The sequence below is a fragment of the Pipistrellus hanaki genome (assembly GCF_964339955.1).
Source record: "Pipistrellus hanaki genome assembly, chromosome: 14".
In the NCBI taxonomy this organism is placed as follows: Eukaryota; Metazoa; Chordata; class Mammalia; order Chiroptera; family Vespertilionidae; genus Pipistrellus; species Pipistrellus hanaki.
In genome coordinates, this window is record NC_140516.1 from 48727257 (window position 1) to 48746348 (window position 19092).

The window sequence follows — 19092 nt, forward strand, 5'->3', positions numbered from 1 at the left end:
CAAAGTGTTTTCCTGCCCCGAGGGGGGCACTTGAACGTGGCAGCAGATGTAACATGGAAATTGGAGTGTCTCTCCCAGGCCACCGTACACGGATAAAACAGGCACGGTCTATTCTGAGCACTCATTAATCGCCGGTCTCCCCGGGCCCCGGCAGCAGCCAGAGGATTGTGCTCATTAAAAAGGTGGCGAGGTGGAGGTTTGTGCCGTCCCCCGCCTGTCGCGGCGCGATCCCGGCGCTCACATGTCGCCAGCAGGCCCCACACGTGCCCCCCCCAGATGGCTGGTGTGGGGGGCGCTTTTCTAAGGGGCCCGAGAGCCTCGCCCACTCGCTGGTGGGGCGAGAAGCCCGGGCTGCCGAGCAAGCGGGTTCGTCTCTCTTCCAAGGCGTGATCTCCAGACAGGATGCAGATGGGGAAGAGCGTTCTCCTGTCAGCTAACGGAGGATCCTCTGCCATCCTCGGCATCTCAGCCCCGGGGTCCTCTGTGGCACCTGAATGACACAGCCACCAGGCGGGTCCCGGGGAGGCCTCGGAGCTCAGGCTGTTTGCGGACAGACAGCTCCCTCGGTCTCACATCAGCATCGCGTGAAGGCCACAGGTTGGGTTTATGTTAGGAAAAGAGGGTCTTGCCGAAACCAGTGTGGCTCAGTGGATAGAGCGTCGGCCTGCGGACTGAAAGGTCCCAGGTTCGATTCCGGTCAAGGGCATGTATCTTGGTTGCAGGCACATCCCCAGTGGGGGTTGTGCAAGAGGCAGCTGATCGATGATTCTCTCTCATCAATGTTTCTAACTCTCCATCCCTCTCTCTTCCTCTCAGTAAAAAACAAACAAACAAACAAACAAACAAACAAAGAAATAAATAAAATATATTTTAAAGAAAAGAAAAAGAAAAAGAGGGTCTTGGGGCTCATTTTTTCTATCCCCCGCACGCGCACGCGCTCGCGCACACACACACACACGCACACACGCACACGTTCTCTGTTCTCTGTTTTGGTTCTCCTGCTATTAGGACCAGTGTTGTCTCCTTGTCCCCCTGGCACGGGAGGGGAGTGACGTTGTCTTGTCCTCACTTCCAGGCACCCTGAGGGCTTCTCCCCACCCGAAAGCCTCCGGTGGAGGCAGGAGCCTCCAGGCCTCTTCCCTCCTGGTCTCCCACCGCCTTGCTGTTTCTGGCCCTGGACGTTGGCTGTTGCGTCCCTCGACCTCTGCTTCCCCTGCCCTTGTGGTGGCCAGCTCAGGTGCCACCTCCTCCGAGAGGCCTTCCTTGGTGTGTCTGCCTCCCACTGCCCCTCTGCTCCTGTTCCACTGGCCCAGTGCGGAGCCTTGTCTGCTCCGTAGTTGCCTTGTTTGTGGTGGTCCCCTCCCTGCGAGGTCAGGTGCAGGCACAAGCTTTCCTGGGCTTGCTCACCTGTTTCCCTGGAGCTCAGCTCTGTGCCTGACCCCAAAGTACCTGATTGGTTGACTGGGCCCACAAAGGAGTGAACGAGGGGTTCTCTGATCCCCAAGCCTGGCTCCTAGTCACTCCACAAAGAGCAACCCTTTGGGGATTTTTGCCGTTCGTGACCCTTCGTAGCTTCTGGGCTGTGGCCCCCTCTGCCCGTGTGTTCCACGTGGAAGTGTGACTGGGCCTCAGAGTCCTTGGAATCCAAACCTGTCCTTCCCTGGGAGCTCTGCTAGTTCATTTTTGTGTTGTCAGGGCCAGATTCGACACTCAGCAGAGGTCCCCCAACTAAGTGAATGAATGATTGAACAGGTGAGTGCCATGATTACCATGGCCCAAATGCCATCCTTCCTTCAGCTGCCACTTCCTCCAGGAAGCCCTCCTTGCATTCCCCTGCCCTCCCTTCTCAGGATTCTTGCAGTGTTGGTTGGGCAACCAACATGCAAACGCTCCTGTAGGTGCTAAGAATAGGTGGGCGTTTCTCATGTTTTCTGTTGTTCCTCATTCCAGAGGCACACACTCATATCTTCAACACATACTGTTCCGTTCTCCTCATAGGCCCCGCACGGTGCTAGATCCGAGGAATCCAAGAATGACAGAGACAGGCATGGAGCTCCAGACTACTGCCAGTGGGCCCAGTCCAGTCCCCTGGATGTTATGTACTGCTTTTGTGCATAAAGCTTTATTGGAACACAGCCACGCCCATTTGTTTCCCTCCTGCTTGTGGCTGCTTCTGAGCTGTCATACAGAGTTGAGTTGTTGTGGCAGAGACCACATGGCCAACAGAACCTAAAATAGTTGCTCTGCGCCTTTAAGAGGAAGCTTTGCTGATGCCAGTCTGGTGGGGAAGGAGCGACATGGAGAAGGATGGCTCCAGGGGTGACGTGTGCCCGGAGGGGTGAGACCAGTGACGTGGTTGAGGCTGGCAGGGTGGGCCTGTGTGTGCCACTGTAGATCAGGGGCCAGGGAAGGCTGCTCTCATGGACCTGTTGGGGGAGCTGAGACACAGGATGGAAAGGCTGGGGAAGAGCAACCCTGGCGGAAGGAACAGCATGTGCGAAGGCCCTTGGATGTGTGGGGAGGACGGAGAAAAGCTGTGTGTGAGGGGAGAGTAGGACCAGACCAATGTTGGAGAGGTAGGCAGGGGGCTAGATCAGAGGTTCCCCAGGGGGACCACCTTGCTCCCTGGAGCTTTTTTGGGATTTTTATGGGGATAGTGGGAGGCCATAAATTTAGTCAGTAGGTGCCAAGGATCCAAGACTTCAAACAGTGCAGGAAATAGTCCTCTACAAGTCCTTGTGTTGATTAAGGAGGTCGTGTGAGAGAATCTACATAGTGAAATGCAAACGGTTTTATTACAAATTACTTCTCTCTCTCTCTTTTTTTTTTTTAAATATATATTTTTATTGATTTCAGAGAGGGAGGGAGAGGAAGAGGGAGATAGAAACATCAATGATGAGAATCATTGATTGGCTGCTTTCTGCATGCCGCCTCCTGGGGATCAAGCCCACAACCTGGGCATGTGCCCTGATGGGGCATCGAACCGTGACCTTCTGGTTCATAGGTCGGTGCTCAACCACTGAGCCACACTGGCCGGGCTCTTTCCCCCTTTATATGAAAGTTAAGGCATGCTCCTGACTCAAACATCTTGTGTATGGATGAATTCTGTTACCTTTGAATTTTGTTGTAAGAGCAACAAAGGAGCATTACACACAGTGTCTGATAGAAGCGCGGGGCTGGAGCCCAAGGTTTTGTAGGACCCGGTACACAGTCAGAATTTTCTGCTGAAAGAATGAGGCGCCATGGCAAGACTTGAAGAAGAAAGATGGCTCTTTCAGGCAAGAGGGATGATTTCATTTCCTCTTTTCTTCTCTTTGATCCTCGCTTCGGTCCCCCTGGCACGATGCTGGTGCCCAGCAGGCACTCTGTAAATTAAAGTGCTACCAGCCAGGACCGCCTCAGCCCATGAGCTAAGCAGGTCCGGACTCCTCCCTTACCAAGGAGGTCGCTGAGGCTGGCAGGGTTCCGTTGCTTGTGGGGTTCAGGGAGTATCTGTAATACCTGATCAATAAGAGGGTAGGTATGAGTTTGGGATGGGGGTGCCCGCCTTCGTTCCGTGCCCCCGACATCAGTCCTAGTTCTCTGTGGCTCCTCTGCTTGCGGATCTGCCCGCTGATCTTGGTCACCTGCCCTGGCCCAGCCCTGCTCAGAGGCCCTCCTGCCTCGCTCCTGTCACCCCGATGCTGCAGGCACCGCTGTGTCCCAGGGGCCGGCTCCACCTCCTGCAGACCCCAGGCTGCGACCTAAGAATACCTCCGAGCCTCTTCCCCAGCACCGCAAGCCGCCTGGTCCCCGTGGTGCGGGGAGCAGGGCGGAAAGGGCCCCGTTTTCCTAAAAGCGTTACGCGTTTAATGTGCGAAGTTACATCACACATTCGTGCACAGGCCCACGTTCGGGGAGCTTATTTCAAAGCCAGGGGCAGGCCAGGGGTCCCCAGAATGTTCTCCATGGAGAAGGGGACGGGGTCGAGGACCGTGAGTGACAGACGCTTTCCCAGGTGCAAGGTCAAGGGGCATCCTTTCTGCAGGAGCCAAACGTCATCGCATGGCTCTCCTGGACCGACCCTGCCAAGTACATGCTAACCGCAGCCTCACCTCACAGGTGTGCAAACTGCGGCCCAACGAGGTTAACATGTGTTCTTACCCCTTACGTGCTGTGTGATGTGGGCAAAGCCTGAACTTGAACCCAGGTTCCAGGCTCTTTATCCCACGTTTTGCTCACCCTCCAGGGCAGTGAGACGTGAACGGAGTGTGTGTGTGTGTGTGCACAGAGCACATCACATGGGTGTAGAGCGGAGGTGCACATACACATTGAGCTGTACTTTTTATTATTGGATGGCCTAGGTCCGTGGTCGGCAAACTGCGGCTCTCGAGCCACATGCGTCTCTTTGGCACCTTGAGCGTGGCTCTTTCACAAAATACCATGGCCCGGGCGAGTCTATGTTGAAGAAGTGGCGTTAGAAGAAGTTTCAGTTTAAAAAATGTGGCTCTCCAAAGAAATTTCAATCGTTGTCCTGTTGATATTTGGCTCTGTTGACTAATGAGTTTGCCGGCCACTGGCCTAGGTTCTTTATTTTATCAGAGTCACAGAAAAAGCTATGGGCCCATGCGAGGTGACAGCCAGGAGAGAATAAGAAAATTGTCCACAGGGCAAGGTTAGTAAGCATTGGTAAAAAGGAATAAGGTTGAGTTCTCTCTACAGTTTCATCAAGTCCAGCTCATCCAGTTGACAAGATAATTGTCTTGAATTGTTGTTGGCAATTTAAGGGTTTTTCAAAATTAACTTGAGGATGGTTTTGTGTGCAGACAAAGCCATTTAAAAGTTGTTGGGGTTTTTTTTGTTTTTGTTTCTAAAATTAATATGATACGTATTATAGTTATAAAATTAAAACCTTAGATTTTTTTAGACTTTAATTTCTGCTTATAACTTGCATTCTATTTACTCCCCTGGTAATATAACAACATTTATTGTTTTAATAATTTCCAACTGTACAATAACGTGGCATTAGGCACAGCCACGCTTAATAATCTGGCCACTCAGTGTGTGTGTGTGTGTGTGTGTGTGTGTGTGTGTGTGTGTGTATGTATTAGATGCCCGGTGCATGAATTTGTGCATGGGTGGGGTCAAACCCCTGGTTGAGGGGACAATTTGCATATTAGCCTTTTACTACCTAGGATATACACTGAGTGCCTTTTCTAAACATCTGAGAAATCTCACAAAAATTATTGCAAAGGAGACATGGACCAGAGGCTTCTGGGAGCACAAGCAGCCCAGCGCCCTGTGCCCACCCCCCTGGCCCGGGCGCTGTGCCTGTCCGCCATGGCTTGTCAGCCGCCCAGACATCCTTGCCTGCTACCCCAGCTGCCTTTCCCTCCCTCTGCTTTTCAGAGCGCTGTTCCCCCACCCAGATTTACATTTTCAAAAACCCTTCAGATGATCACGCACCCAAGAAACCTGCACTCCTCTGAGGTTTAATTAGGAGAAGCTGTCTTTCTGGTGTTTCTGAGAGCCTCGCTCCAAATTTCCCCGCCGCAAGGGAAGGGCTGAGGTGGATGAGTGGGAGCGAGCCTCCTCCCCGACCCCCACCCCTACCCCCACCCCAATCTCGACTCCTGTCTCCCCTGCAACAGGGAGAGCTGTGTGGCAGGTCACCGGGACCACACTGTGGCGATGCCTGCATCGTTAGGACCCAGAGATCGGGGACAATCGGGATGCACGATAACACATTAGCGATAGATAATAGAGTCTAAATAAACATAATCAGCTTCCCTCTCCGTCTGCAGAGCAAAGCTTATCTATAAATACCCTAATGACGCCCAGCCAGCCAATTACTCGGTTCTTGGAAGAGCCCCTTATTAATGGCGTGGCAGTGAAGGGAAAAAACATTAATTATTGGACACAGTGGGATCTTTTACGTTCTGTCTGGTCCGGACAGCACCAATTAAGGCGACAATTATTACCAGCGACCGTGGCAGCGTGCGGAGCGCGCCACCCCGGGCCGGCATGGCGGGGCGGGAAGGACGTGTGTGCTGGGGGGACGTCACTCACACTCTGTGTGATGGAGCCCGCTTCTTCACCGCTGCAGAAGCTGCTGGAACAGAGCAGAGGGGGCCAGAGGGCGTCCGGTTTATTTTAAGCCTCAGGACAGTGCTCCTGGAATGCTGGGTGGGGGAGGGGGAGGAGTCAGGGGGAGGTCTGTTGCACTGAGTTGCTAAGTGAAGCCGGAGAGAAGATTGGGGAAGGCTGGACGCCTTCGGAGCATGGAGCCCTTGGCTTGGCCCCTGAGCACGCCTTCAGCCCGTTCCCTGTCACTCATCACACTGCAGCCCCCCCTGGTCCTCTCTCAGCTTCTCTGGGGATGCTGTGCTCCCTCCTGCCCCAGGACGTTTGCACAAGCTATGCCTCCTGCCTGATATACCTTTCTCTGCCCTCTGGAAGTGGCTCCTTTTTGTTTTGTTTTTAAAAAAATATATTTTATTGATTTTTTTTACAGAAAGGAAGGGAGAGGGATAGAGAGCTAGAAACATCTATGAGAGAGAAACATCAACCAACTGCCTTCTGCACACCCCCTACTGGGGATGTGCCCACAACCAAGGTACATGCCCTTGACTGCAATCAAACCTGGGACCTTTCAGTCTGCAGGCCAACGCTCTATCCACTGAGCCAAACTGGACTGGTTTCAGCAAAGTGGCTCCTTTTTAAATGGAGCATCAAGATTCCCTTTGTAGCAAGATCCTTTTTTGGGCCTGAACCCAAAATATACCTTTCCCTAAAATTAGTCACTGCTTGATTCTGTTTTTTGTTTGTTTGTTTGTGTTCACAGCATCTTTCACAAATTAGACTAGACTAGTATGTAACAGGTGCATCTTATTATTTCATATGTCTGTCTCCTCCAGGAGACTACACACTCACCGAGGGCAGGGACTTGGTCGGTTTTCTCCAGCTCCTATATGAGCGAGTGTCTGCATTCAGCAGGTGCTCAGTAAGCACCTGGTGAATGAATGAATACACCCATGCGTCGCACAGAAACGGATTGTGCTTACGGGACACCGTACCAGGTGCCACAAAGTCTACACGAGCTATTCTCGTTCAGAAATTCCACAGGAAAACCCCCAAACTGTTCTTTTCACAGCAACGCCTCCTGCGAACACCATGGCCACTGACTCCTGCATTTGAATAGCGATGAGTGTGCTTGACTGGCCTGTGGGATACGGGCTCTATGTCACCCGCATCAGGCTGAAAGGAGTCTGCTCTGCCCAAGGTGCAAACCAGTCGCAGGAACACTTTCATTTTTCCCAGGCTGGGGAGGCGTGAGTGACGGAGCACTTTGGAAACCCGGCGCTGGGAAGGCTGGGAGAAGGCCCCAGGGCCTTGGTCCGGCTCTGAAAAGTGGGCGTGTCCGTGCGTCCCTCTGGAGGAAGTCCTGGCTATTTCCACTAGATGTTACCCTTCGGAGTGCTCCAGCCGCTCGTAGGTGTTAATCACACTCAGAGGCAAGTTCAAGGAGCACATTCGACCTCACAGACCCTCAGCGATCCCCCAGCCACGGACCTGGGCTCAGCCTCGTACGCCAGTGACGCAGATGATGTTCTCCTGAGGTTCCTCCCCAGGGTTTCCCAAAGTGTGTTCCGCGCACCCCCAGGGGTGCGGGAAGAGTTTGGTGGGGGTCCGAGTTGCACCGGAGTTTGGTGGGGTTATGCCCTGCACAGTGCTTAGCTGCGCCTAATTCTACATTCTCATCAGTACGAGGGGCGCTCAGCGTTACGAAAATTATAGAAGGGGCACACATATGTCAAAAGTTTGGGAAACACTGCAACTGAAGGGGGACCGGTGGGGGCTCCCCGGCAGTCAGGGAGCCCTCGGTGAGGACTGCCGTACAGATGTGGCCGCGGCAAGAGCTGCCATCCCATTCTCCTCCAGAGCCGCCTCCAGAGAAATGCGGAAGGATGACGGGGACACGCAGGGCATCTGCCAGGACCGAGCCTGCTTTCATCTCCCGGAGAGTGGCAATGACCTCAGCCACAATGATCTCACCCCCTCTGCACGCTCCAACACATTTGGTGTCGACCCTGCATTCGGGCTCCAGTGTGGACTGCCCGGCTTCGGAGCTGTTTGGGGGCAGCCGAGGGCAGGGTCTGCACCGTCTCCATATCCTGTTCAGGGCCTAGCGAGGTGATGCCAGCTCAGCGGTGTTTGGTAGAGATCTGTTTTTAAAATGTATATATATATATATATATATATATATATATATATATATATATATTTATTAATTGCAGAGAGAGGAAGGGAGAGGGGGAGAGATAGAAACATCACTGATGAGAATCATGGTTTGGCTGCCTCCTCCACGCCCCACACAGGGGATCAAGCCAACCACCTGGGCATGTGCCCTGATCAGGAATCAAACCGTGATCTCCTGGTTCATAGGTAGCCGCTGAACCGCTGAGCCACACCGGCCGGGCAGAAGTCTGTGTCAATGCCATGTTGTATTGACATCATCCGTCCCTTCATCTGCACCCCAGACCAGCCTGCGAGCCCCGGAGAGCAGGAACCACAGGCTGTTCGTCCTTCTAACCCAGGGCCCCGGGTCCCAAATGGCTCTCAGACCGCAGACGGAGCGGACCCGGGGGCTCTCCGATGGAGCCGCTGCAGGGGCGTCACCAGGGTGGCAGCTCCTGGGCAGAACCACCTGCGCCTCCTTCCCCTTGAGGAGCACTGAGGGCCACTCTGAGCCTCTGGTGCCAGCAGTGAACGTAAGAATGAGGCATCGGAGGGGAGTGGCTCCAGCAAGGAGGCCGGCAACCAGGGGGTCACATCCTGGTCCTGCCACCTGCTGGCAGGGGCGCTGGACCTGCGGCTGAGTCGTTGGCACCGTGGTTTCCTTCTGCGGAAGAGAGAAATGACGGTCCCGATGTCACCTTGCTGGGTGAGTGGGTGTTCATGGGCCGATGTCTGTAGAGCGGATAACATGTCCAGGGGATAACATTTTGGATATATTGTTAGGTAATGTATTAAATTCATTTCACCTGTTCCTTTTCAATTACTGTTTTTTTGTTTGTTTGTTTTTAAAACCATGGTTATTAGAACATTTAAGATGCCCTCACGTTCCATCTCCACCGGGCAGCACTGAGCGGATCACCCCGCAGGTCCCCCGGGGAGACGGGCCCCCAGGAGTCCACGGCTTTTCACCAGGATCGAAGCTGATGTCCACGCACGTGTCCGTGGGAAGCTGTGTGGCATGCTGGAGACGGTGAGCTTGCCTGGGGAGGGCTGGAGGGTGAGGAGGAGCCGTGATCTCCCCCGTAATCTCTCTCAGAACTAAAGACAGACAAAACTCATCCTGGGAAATGTGATTTCTTCAGACTGCCTCTCTGCCCGAGCTCCTGACTGAACGTACACATCACCACCCCGAAGAGAGGGGCTGCCTGGGGGAGGCGGTTCCTGTGAGAGCTGGGGGGTTGGGAGCCCCGGGGGCAGAGGCCCTGGCAATGCCCAGGGTGCAGCGCCGTCTCCTGGGCCAGTGGTCGGCAAACTGAGGCTCCCGAGCCACATGTGGCTCTTTGGTCCCTTGAGTTTTTAGCAAAGGCCAGCTGAGGAGTACCCTAATTAAGTTAATAACAATGTACCTACCTATATATATTGTAGTTTGATTTTAAAAATGTGTTTCTCAAAAGAAATTTCAGTTGTTGTACTGTTGATAGTTGGCTCTGTTGACCAATGAGTTTGCCGACCACTGTCCTGGACAGTCTCCTGGTAGACCTGGCTCGAATTCACCAGTTTTGGTGAGCTAAGACCAGCCGTCCTGCACATGACTGGGCAATCAGAACTAGTGGGTTGGCATGTCATGGGAAGAGGCTAATTCAGGCCCCCAAATGGAAGACTTTTAACATCTCTAATCTCTGCTATTATATCCACCCCCCCACCTCCCCCCCACACACTTTTATTCCTTATTTTTGTAGGGCATGGCTTTTGCATGGGACCAAAGTGAAACTGGAACCTGAAAACCGCCCGTAAGGTCATCTCTGCCATTTCCATCCACCCTCTGTGAGGCCTTGGAAAGCTGTTTCGTTTTGCATGAAACCCAGCAGAGTGTGCAGAGAGGAGCTTCAATGCAGGCCCTGCTCCCTTCTGGCGGGGACTGCAGGCAGGTGGTGCACGCTCTCTGGGCCTCGGGTTCCTGCCTGCAAACAGGGAAGCCTTAGCACCCGCCTCCCGCCGGCCCAGCTGCGGGGAGGACTGAGTTCCTGTGAGTGAAGCGCTGAGAGTAGGCCCAGCGCACGGCACACGTGCTGGCTGTTGTTCCGGGCCAATCGGGGCCCCTCTTTTCCAGCTGCCAAGCTGCTATTTCACAAACTGCCCCCAGTTGCACACCTGGCCGAGGGAGAGTCGGGTCCTGTGTGGCTATGATGTAACGTACCTATTCTTGGCAGACTTGGCAGTCAGGGAGTGACCCATGTCCCTGCATTGCAGGGAGGTCATTGCAATGGGTTTCATCAACCCGCAGGCTGGGAAGTGAGCCAGAGGGCTAGGGAGAGCCTTTGCTGCCACCCGGCCGCTCTCCGGGCTGCGCAGCGCAGGGCAGGGCAGGGCAGGGCTGGGCGGGGTGAGGGACGCTGCCCTGCGGTGATGACACAGGTGCAGGCTGATGGCAGGGGCGGCGGGGAGGGCAGAGCTCACGGCCCCCACTCGACTCTCCGGAGGCCATGGCTCCTCACCAGACCCCGTGGGAGGGTTTTGGTAGGTTTTGCTTGGTGTTTGGCCTGGTAAAGGGAGGTCTGAGCTTCCTGGTGTCTGTAGAGCCTTTGCCGACCGAAGGATGGCACCCTGGCGAACAGCAAATAGAGGCGAGAGGGCTTCTAAGCATCTCCTTGGACATCTTGTTCGTGAGAGTTTCTTAAAAAGTCTGAGCCTGCACCGGAGTGGGGGAAGATGGAGGGGAGAGGAGTCTTCAACGCTCCCTCCTCTCCCTTTCAGCCTCCAGGGCACCTCTGAGGCGTCCCTGGAGTTCCCGGGAGCACCATTTGAAAGGACCCTTTTCTAGGATCCATGGATGAAAGCAGAATGAAATTCACCTCCTAAAATCTATCCCCGTTAGCCATGCCAGGATGGTGAGCGGCTCAAGAGCCAGCGGGGTCTGGTGCCCGTGGAAACCACCGCGTCTGGGGAGTGGCTAGACGAGGTAAGACGTTTGTTTTGATCTCAGAACTCTGGCCTGGCCTCTCCGTTCCTGGAACGCCTCCCCCTGTAATCCATCCTCCTCCTCCTCCAAGGCGACAGCGTCCCGGGCTTGGTCCCGGGCTGTGGAGCTGGCACTTGGCGGCCTATGGACCGAGTGATTTATGCCGTCCTCAGGTGGGGCTGGTGAGGACGCAGTCAATGCTTCAAAACTCAGTAACCTCAGATTGAATTTCTTTTGAACAATTGGGGGTGTTTGGATGGTAGCTAGAGTATTAAGTCTGCGCTTTAGGGGAGTTGGGGACAAGGGACAGGGGGGACGGGAGGAGAGAATTTCCCAAAACCATATGAAAGGAGGATGAAACACATTGCTGAGCTTCTTCTAGGAAAACCGTTGTCCTCCCTTCGATTGGAATGTCGCTTTAAAGCACTGGCAGGCTTACAGAAGGGAATGAAAAACAAATCCCACAAAAATCGCGAGTACCATCACAGCCATGAACAAAGTGGGGCAAAATGCTTTGATTTCAGTAACATTTCACTAATGCGGGCACATTCCGAACAGATTGTATTCACCCAGAAGGAGGCCCCGCTGCATGGGGCGTAAGAGTTTGTGACAATGTTTCCGTGATCTTGGTTGTGGTCCTATCTAATAAAGAGAGAATATGCTAATTGACCATCGCACTCTCACAAAGATGGTGGCACCCGCAGCCATCAGGAGGTGATATGCTAATTGACTGCCACACCTTCCCCGAGGCACAGGCAAGCCTCAATGGTGGCTGCCCAGCTGCCCAAGGCCAGCCTGAGGTACAGGTAACCAGGGTTGGGCTGAGACTTGTGCTGCCAGCAGTGGCAGCAGCAGAGGTGTGATGGGGGCATTGCCTTCCCCTGATGGTTGGGTCACATCCCACCCCTGAAGGCTCCTGGACAGTGAGAGGTGGCAGGCCGGGCTGAGGGGAACCCCCCCTCCCCCCGGGCATGAATTTTCATGTACTGGGCCTCTAGTATGATAATAAAAAGTATTCATGGCAGGGGTCTTCAAACTACGGCTCGCGGGCCACATGCAGCCCGCAGAGGAGTCTGATCCGGCCCGCCAGGTTTTTTGGGCAGTGAGCGCAGCCGAGGTGTTACAGTAGGAATTAGTAGTTCATATAGTCCGGCCCTCCAGCTCTCTGAGGGACCGTGATCTGGCCCCCACTTTAAAAAGTTTGAGGACCCCTGATGTAGAGGGAAGAGCTTGGGCTCTGAAAGTGGGCCAATCTGGGTTCGCATCCCTCCTCCCCTGTTATGACCCGGGCCTCTCTGAGCGAGGGACTGTTCTGTCTGGGCCAGTGTCCTCACCTGGAAAAATTGGAAGAGTCATGCCCCCCTCAGCGAGTGCTGTGGAGTGTATGTGAGAGAATGCAGTGTAAGGGTGGCTGGTAGGGAGTGGAGGTACTGGGGCTAAGCTTTTTCTTAAAAAATATATATATATATATTTTATTGATTTTTTACAGAGAGGAAGAGAAAGGGAATGAGAGTTAGAAACATCGACCAGTTGCCTCTTGCACACCCCCTACTGGGGATGTGCCCGCAAGCAAAGTATATGCCCTTGACCGGAATCAAACCTGGGACCTTTCAGTCTGCAGGCCAACGCTCTATCCACTGAGCCAAACCGGTTTCACCTGGAGCCAAGCTTTTGTTTGGGGAGAGAGGGAGATTCTGTTTCTGGTTCTGTGTTGAATAGTCCAATAGCACAGGAAACTTTCGTTTTTGCTTTCCTAATTATAAAATGAATACATATTGAGTGGAGAAAGCTTGGAAGTGAAAGATGGATGTTCAGAAGAAAAATAAATCACCCACAATTTCAATACAACATTGGTGCACTTTTTTTTTTTAATGTATATAAATGTATAATTTTTCTTTGGTCAATTTTGTTCTTGCCAAGAAAATATCTTTATCCACCGATATTTCCAAATGTGAAATTTCAATTTCATATTCATTAGAATATGGTGGTAAGTACTTCTCTCCTCTTGCAATTTCTTCAAATACTATTTTTTATTAGAGTCATCTGTGTGCTTTATTAAACATTTTGAAAAAGTGAAGGCACAAGAGGAAGGAATGAAAATATCTGCCATGATTTCAATACACTAGTAGTAATAAAAGTTCATGCTTTCTTGTGTCCTTATCGTTATTATACTAGTAATATCATCAAAAGAGAAAAATTTTGCCAATTTGACACAAATTATTGTACTTTCTGATCATTTACATTTTTATTAGTAGTAGATTTCTCCTCTTTTGAATGATCTGCCATATCTTTTACATGATTTTCTTTTTTTTATTTGTTTGTGGTGGCAAAACAAACATAGGTGACATGAATGAAGTGAATTTATTAAGAGTACATTTAAATTAGTTTTGACAATTGTACACAATTGTGTAAACATCATATTAAGATATAAAACATTTCTCCATTGATCTATTTATCTTTGTGGTAATACCACATTTAAAAAAACATACCATATTCCCAAGGAATGAATATAATAAAAGGTATACAAGACCTCTACTCTGAAACCCACAATACTTTATTGAAAAAAATTAAAGGAGACCTAAGTAAATGGAAAGATGTACTATGTTCATGGATTGAAAGAACTTTATATTGTAACAATGTTGATTATCCCCAAATCGATCTATTGATTAAATGCCATTTCAAACAAATTCTCGCAAGCTTCCCCTCCCCATCCCCCATGGAGTAAAAAAACTGGTTCTAAAATTTACATCGAAATTCAAGGGCCAAGAAAAGCTAAAGCAATCTTAAAGAAGAAATACAAATGAAGGACTTATACTACCAGATATCAAGATGTTATTTTAAAAAATAGTAATTAAGATAAAAGAGTATTATGAGTGAAAAATTTGAATGGACACTTCAAAAAGAGGATACTCAAATTGCTGATAAGCATATAAAAAGCATTAGTCATCAGAGAAATACAAATTAAAACCATATTGTGATACCACTACACACTTGCCAGAATGACTAAAATTAAAGACAGACGTACCAAATGTTGGAAGTGGAGCAACTGGAACCCTCATATAAGAATGCAGATTGGTACAATCACTTTAAAAATTGGTTTGGCAGTATCCATTACATGTAAACATATGTCTACCCATGATGCAGCATTTCCGCTTGTAAACATGCACCCGGCCAAAATGCATACATACGTTTATCAAAAGGCAGTTAATGTTCATCAATGAAATGTCCACCAGCAGTAGAATGGAATGGGTGCAGCATATTTATACAACAGAATACTGTATGGCAATGATAATGAACAAACCACAACTACATGCAAAATACAGTGTTCAACAAAAGAAGCCAGACATAAATGATGAATGGTTCCATCTATATAAAACTCTAAAACAGGCTAAACTAAGCTGGTGTTAGAAGTCAGGGTAGGTTCCCGTTTGGGGTACAGCGTAGCTGTCCAGACATGACAGGGGTTCTGATTCTTAATGAGGTGCTGATTATATGGGTGTTTTCTTTTTGAAAATTAATTTAGGTGTATACTTATGATTATTTGTGTACTTTAAGTTTTATATATTATTGCTTGCAATTTTTTCATGGGGTGGAGGGTTCCAACAATGGGCAGTGCTATGCCATCTTTTTGCTTTGTGTTGCTGAGGAGAATTCCGAGGCCAGACAGGTCTTCCTTTCTTGGGTAGAATTACAGAATTCCCCATTACCTAAAATGAAAACATAATTACCAGATTATTTCTGTATATTGTCTATTTTAATTAATATTGCACAATAAGATTGAAAGACTTCCTTCCCTCTTTCCTTCCTTTCCTCCTTCCTTCCTTCTTTTCTCTTTCTTTTTTAGTTTTATAAAGATTTTATTACTTTTTAGATTATTTTATCTTCCATCCTTTTCTGTTATTTACATAGACATTCCTAACAAATAATCTATTTAATCCTTTTTAAAATTATTGCTTTCAACATATTCATTTCTTTATTCTGGGAAAACGTCTTGACTGTATTTTGCATTTCATTGATTTACAGTTTTAAAAGTTTTCAAGCTACTATTTGTTGCTGTCAACTCAGCAATTGTACTTCTCATCACTTTGTAGAATTTCCTGATCTCAGATGTTCTTTTTAAGTTATCAATTGCTCTTATATCAGGTGTTGAGAATACAAATGAAACAACTCCTAAAAATTTCCCTTCATTCTGCACTACCAGTTTCTCAGGAAAGTATTTTACTCTGATTTCTCAGATTGGCCCTCTTTTGATTTTATATATTAGGACCTTTACTCTTTCTATTTTCTTTTCTCCATTTGCACCTCCTTATAGAGATGCTCAGAGATGGAAGCTAAACTGAGTTCACTCTCTTTTACTGAGTACATACTACTTGCCAGGCATTACCCTGATAGGGGCTTAATCACAAGGAACAACAGCCTGTAATTATTGGAATCCAGAGTCTAGGTCAGTGGTCGGCAAACTCATTAGTCAACAGAGCCACAATTTGCTGACCACTGCCCTCGGCCCTAAAATTAAGCAGGGGATTCTCCAGAAACCATCCCCATTTCCATGGCTTTTATACCTTAACAGGGAAGGCTGACGTTGACCAAGAGGCTGCAGGTGTGGGCAATGTTGTGCAGCTGAAGAGCAGGATCTTACAAGAGAGGAATGACACCTGAACTTGTGGGTGGTACAGGCATACTCTGAAGAGGCTCCCTAAAGTGAGGTTTGAGGCCGAAATCCAAACGTGAAGGGCAATGGAGTGGGTGAAACAGAGGGACTCCAGTGTACGCTGCTTGAATCCCAGCTCTGCCTGTTAGGTTGACTCAGCAACGAGTTGGCCTTGGAGAGCTTTCCAGGAAGTTCCATGGCCCAAACAGCGATGGAGGTGGGGCCATCCCTGAGATGGGATTATGATAAGGTGACCAGACTCCCCCCTTTTGGCGGGACTGTCCGGATTTTTAACAATTTGTCCTTTGTCCCGTGTCCCGTGATGTTTTAAAAAATCTTTCCAGCCAAGACCGGTTTTGCTCAGTGGATAGAGCGTCGGCCTGTGGACTGAAAGGTCCCAGGTTCGATTGCGGTCAAGAGCATGGTTGTGGGCACATCCCCAGTAGGGGGTGTGCAGGAGGCAGCTGATTGATGTTCTCTCTCATCGATATTTCTAACTCTCTGTCTTCCTTTCTCTCTGTAAAAAAAATCAATAAAATATATATTTTTAAAAATCTTTCCAAAAATTGGGACTTTTTTAAAATGCCGTAGGACGCGGGACAAATTGTTAAAAAGCGGGACTGTCCCGCCAAAAGCGGGATGTCTGGTCACCTTAGATTATGACCAAGGTGGGACTCAGTTCCATGGGCTTTGGGAGACTTCCCAGCCAAGATGAGTGGACATGTCAGATGGTAGGTTTGTTAGAAACTTTATTGCCTATCAGTCTGGGTGTCAGCCCAGAACCAGCGTGACATCCTCCTAGTGCTGGAGTCAGGCCCAAATCCCCACCAGGGCACACACTCTCTGGGTTGGATTATACTGCTTAAATCAGAAGCAAAGAGTTAACAGAAAACTCTTTGGGATTCTGAGTTACTTCTTGCCTGGCTAAGGGAGGGCTCCTACCTGGTCTCCGTCCTTCCATGCTTCCAACCATTTCCCACCGTAATGGACAGCAGAAGCTTGGCCTTTAGAAAAGATTCATCCAGTGTTGGCTCTTATAATTATTACTTGTTACACCTTGTCCGTTTTGATGACTGTCCTAGGAGAGGCCATGGTAGGGCTTGGCAGACTTTTACTTCCAGGAGGCCAGTATGCAGGTGCCACCAGTGATGCGTGAGACGACACTCTGAATGTCTGGTCCAGTGGTTGGCAAACTCATTAGTCAACAGAGCCAAAAACCAACAGTACAACGATTGAAATGTCTTTTGAGAGCCACATTTTTTAAACTTAAACTTCTTCTAATGCCACTTCTTCAAAATAGACTCGCCCAGGCCGTGGTATTTTGTGGAAGAGCCACACTCAAGGGGCCAAAGAGCTGCGTGTGGCTTGCGAGCCTCAAGTTTGCCGACCAAGGGTCTAGCCTCAAGTGAAAATGCAAGACTTTCCCACTTCTTTCCAGATTCTCTAATAGTTCCTGCCACCCGGTTAAAAAAAGAAACTGTTTGGAAAAAATCAGGCCACAATTACCCCAGAGAGAAAATATGTTTTGAGTCAAGTAAGGCCTTTGCTAAGTGACATTAATTATACTCATTTGGGTTTGACATTATTAATTAACCCTCTCAGCTGTCTGTAGGGTAGCCTCTTATTAAAACAATATGATTAAAACAAATAAAGAATATTACTACCACCTAAATGGGAACATCATTTTAAGCTTATAATCTCATTTGATAACACACTTTGATTCCATTGTCTATTATGGTAAAATATTCATAACGTAAAATTTACCATAGTTACAATTTTGAAGTGTACAATTCAGTGGCATTAAGTGCATTCACAACACTACCAGCATCATCACTATCCATATCCAGAACGTTTTCATCATCCCAAACAAAAACTCTGTGGGGAGCCGGCACGGCCACGGCATTCTCAGTCCCAGGGCGCCTTATGTGCCGCCAGCTCAGCCAGGTTGAGTGACCCTGAGAGGGGGCGGTGAAGGGTTGAGAAAAGACAGACAAGAGAATGAAAGCTGGGACTCGATGGGACACTGTTTCACTGATGGGGACCCAGTAGCGTCATGGACTACAAGCCCTGTCTTTATTTTATAGCCAGATGCCAAGAGGCAAAGTAAGGGCGTGGTCAAGATGTTTATGACATTCTCATGGGTTTCAATCCTACTCAATCACATTCACCTGATCACGCTGTTTACTTGCAGCCTCTATCACTCAGGCACGTGGGGCCACGTGTTCGGACCACAGGTTCAAGCTCCCAACCACAGCTGTTGGCTATCATTGTGCTGGGAGGCTCTGCCCTCCACGCGGGGACTTGCACGGGGCCACAAGAGGACTGTGCTCTCTCATCAGTCCGAGGCAAACTCTGTAGCCGCGCCCCACACTCTATACCCATTAAAAATAACCCACAATCTTTTTATCCCCACAGACCCCTGAAAATTCGAATCTGCTTTCTGTTTCTATGAAGTTGAAGGTTCTAGGTTCCTCATGTAAATGGAATCATACGGTATTTGTCCTTTTGATCCTGGTTTCTTTAACTTAAGCATGCTGTCTTCAAGGTTTGTCTGTGTTGTAACCTGCATCAGGTTACATTCCTTTTCAAGACTGAATAACATTCCTTTGTTATGTGTGAGTACACACTTCATTTTGTGTCTTCATTCATTTGTCCATGGACATTAGCTTTGCTCCCTCTTTGGGGTATTGTGACTAGACTGTCTCCATTGACAGTCTTATTCTTATTTGACAAATGTGGGTAAGTGATCCGCTCATCTGAGGGGGAGGGGAAGCCCTGTTTTCTGCTGATTGCAGGTCAGTATGGCCTGGAGAGTTAGAAAGAAAAAGAAAAAAAAAAAAAAACCCACAAAAAACCACTCCAGTCCATCGGAATGTTAGATTTCCTGGATGGAGCAGCTAATTTAATTTTATTTTTTAAAAAATATATTTTATTGATTTTTTTACAGAAAGGGATAGAGAGTTAGAAACATCGATCAGCTGCCTCCTGCACACCCCCTACTGGGGATGTGCCTGTAACCAAGGTACATGCCCTTGACTGGAATAGAACCTGGGACCCTTCAGTCTGTAGGCCGACGCTCTGTCCACTGAGCCAAACCGGTTAGGGCTGGATGGAGCAGTTTAAAGAACTCCCAGGTGACTCTTCCCTGCAGCCGGAACCCAGGGCCTGGAGCCCATATGGTTGCCTCTCGGGCTGGGCCCCTCTGACCACTTGCAGGCTCCCTTTGGTTCTCCTCTCTCTTTTTTAAAGCTGCCACCACAGTGAG

General features: G+C 49.4%; 1 long non-coding RNA gene across 1 annotated transcript; it reads left to right on the forward strand.

Moving 5' to 3' along the window:
- Nucleotides 1–8467: 8467 nt before the first annotated feature.
- On the forward strand, nucleotides 8468–18457 carry LOC311632797. The gene is made up of 5 exons (XR_014796831.1): nucleotides 8468–8923; nucleotides 9082–9247; nucleotides 9957–10141; nucleotides 11039–11176; nucleotides 18243–18457. It is a non-coding gene; the product is annotated as an uncharacterized lncRNA (long non-coding RNA).
- The last annotated feature ends 635 nt before the right edge of the window (nucleotides 18458–19092 follow it).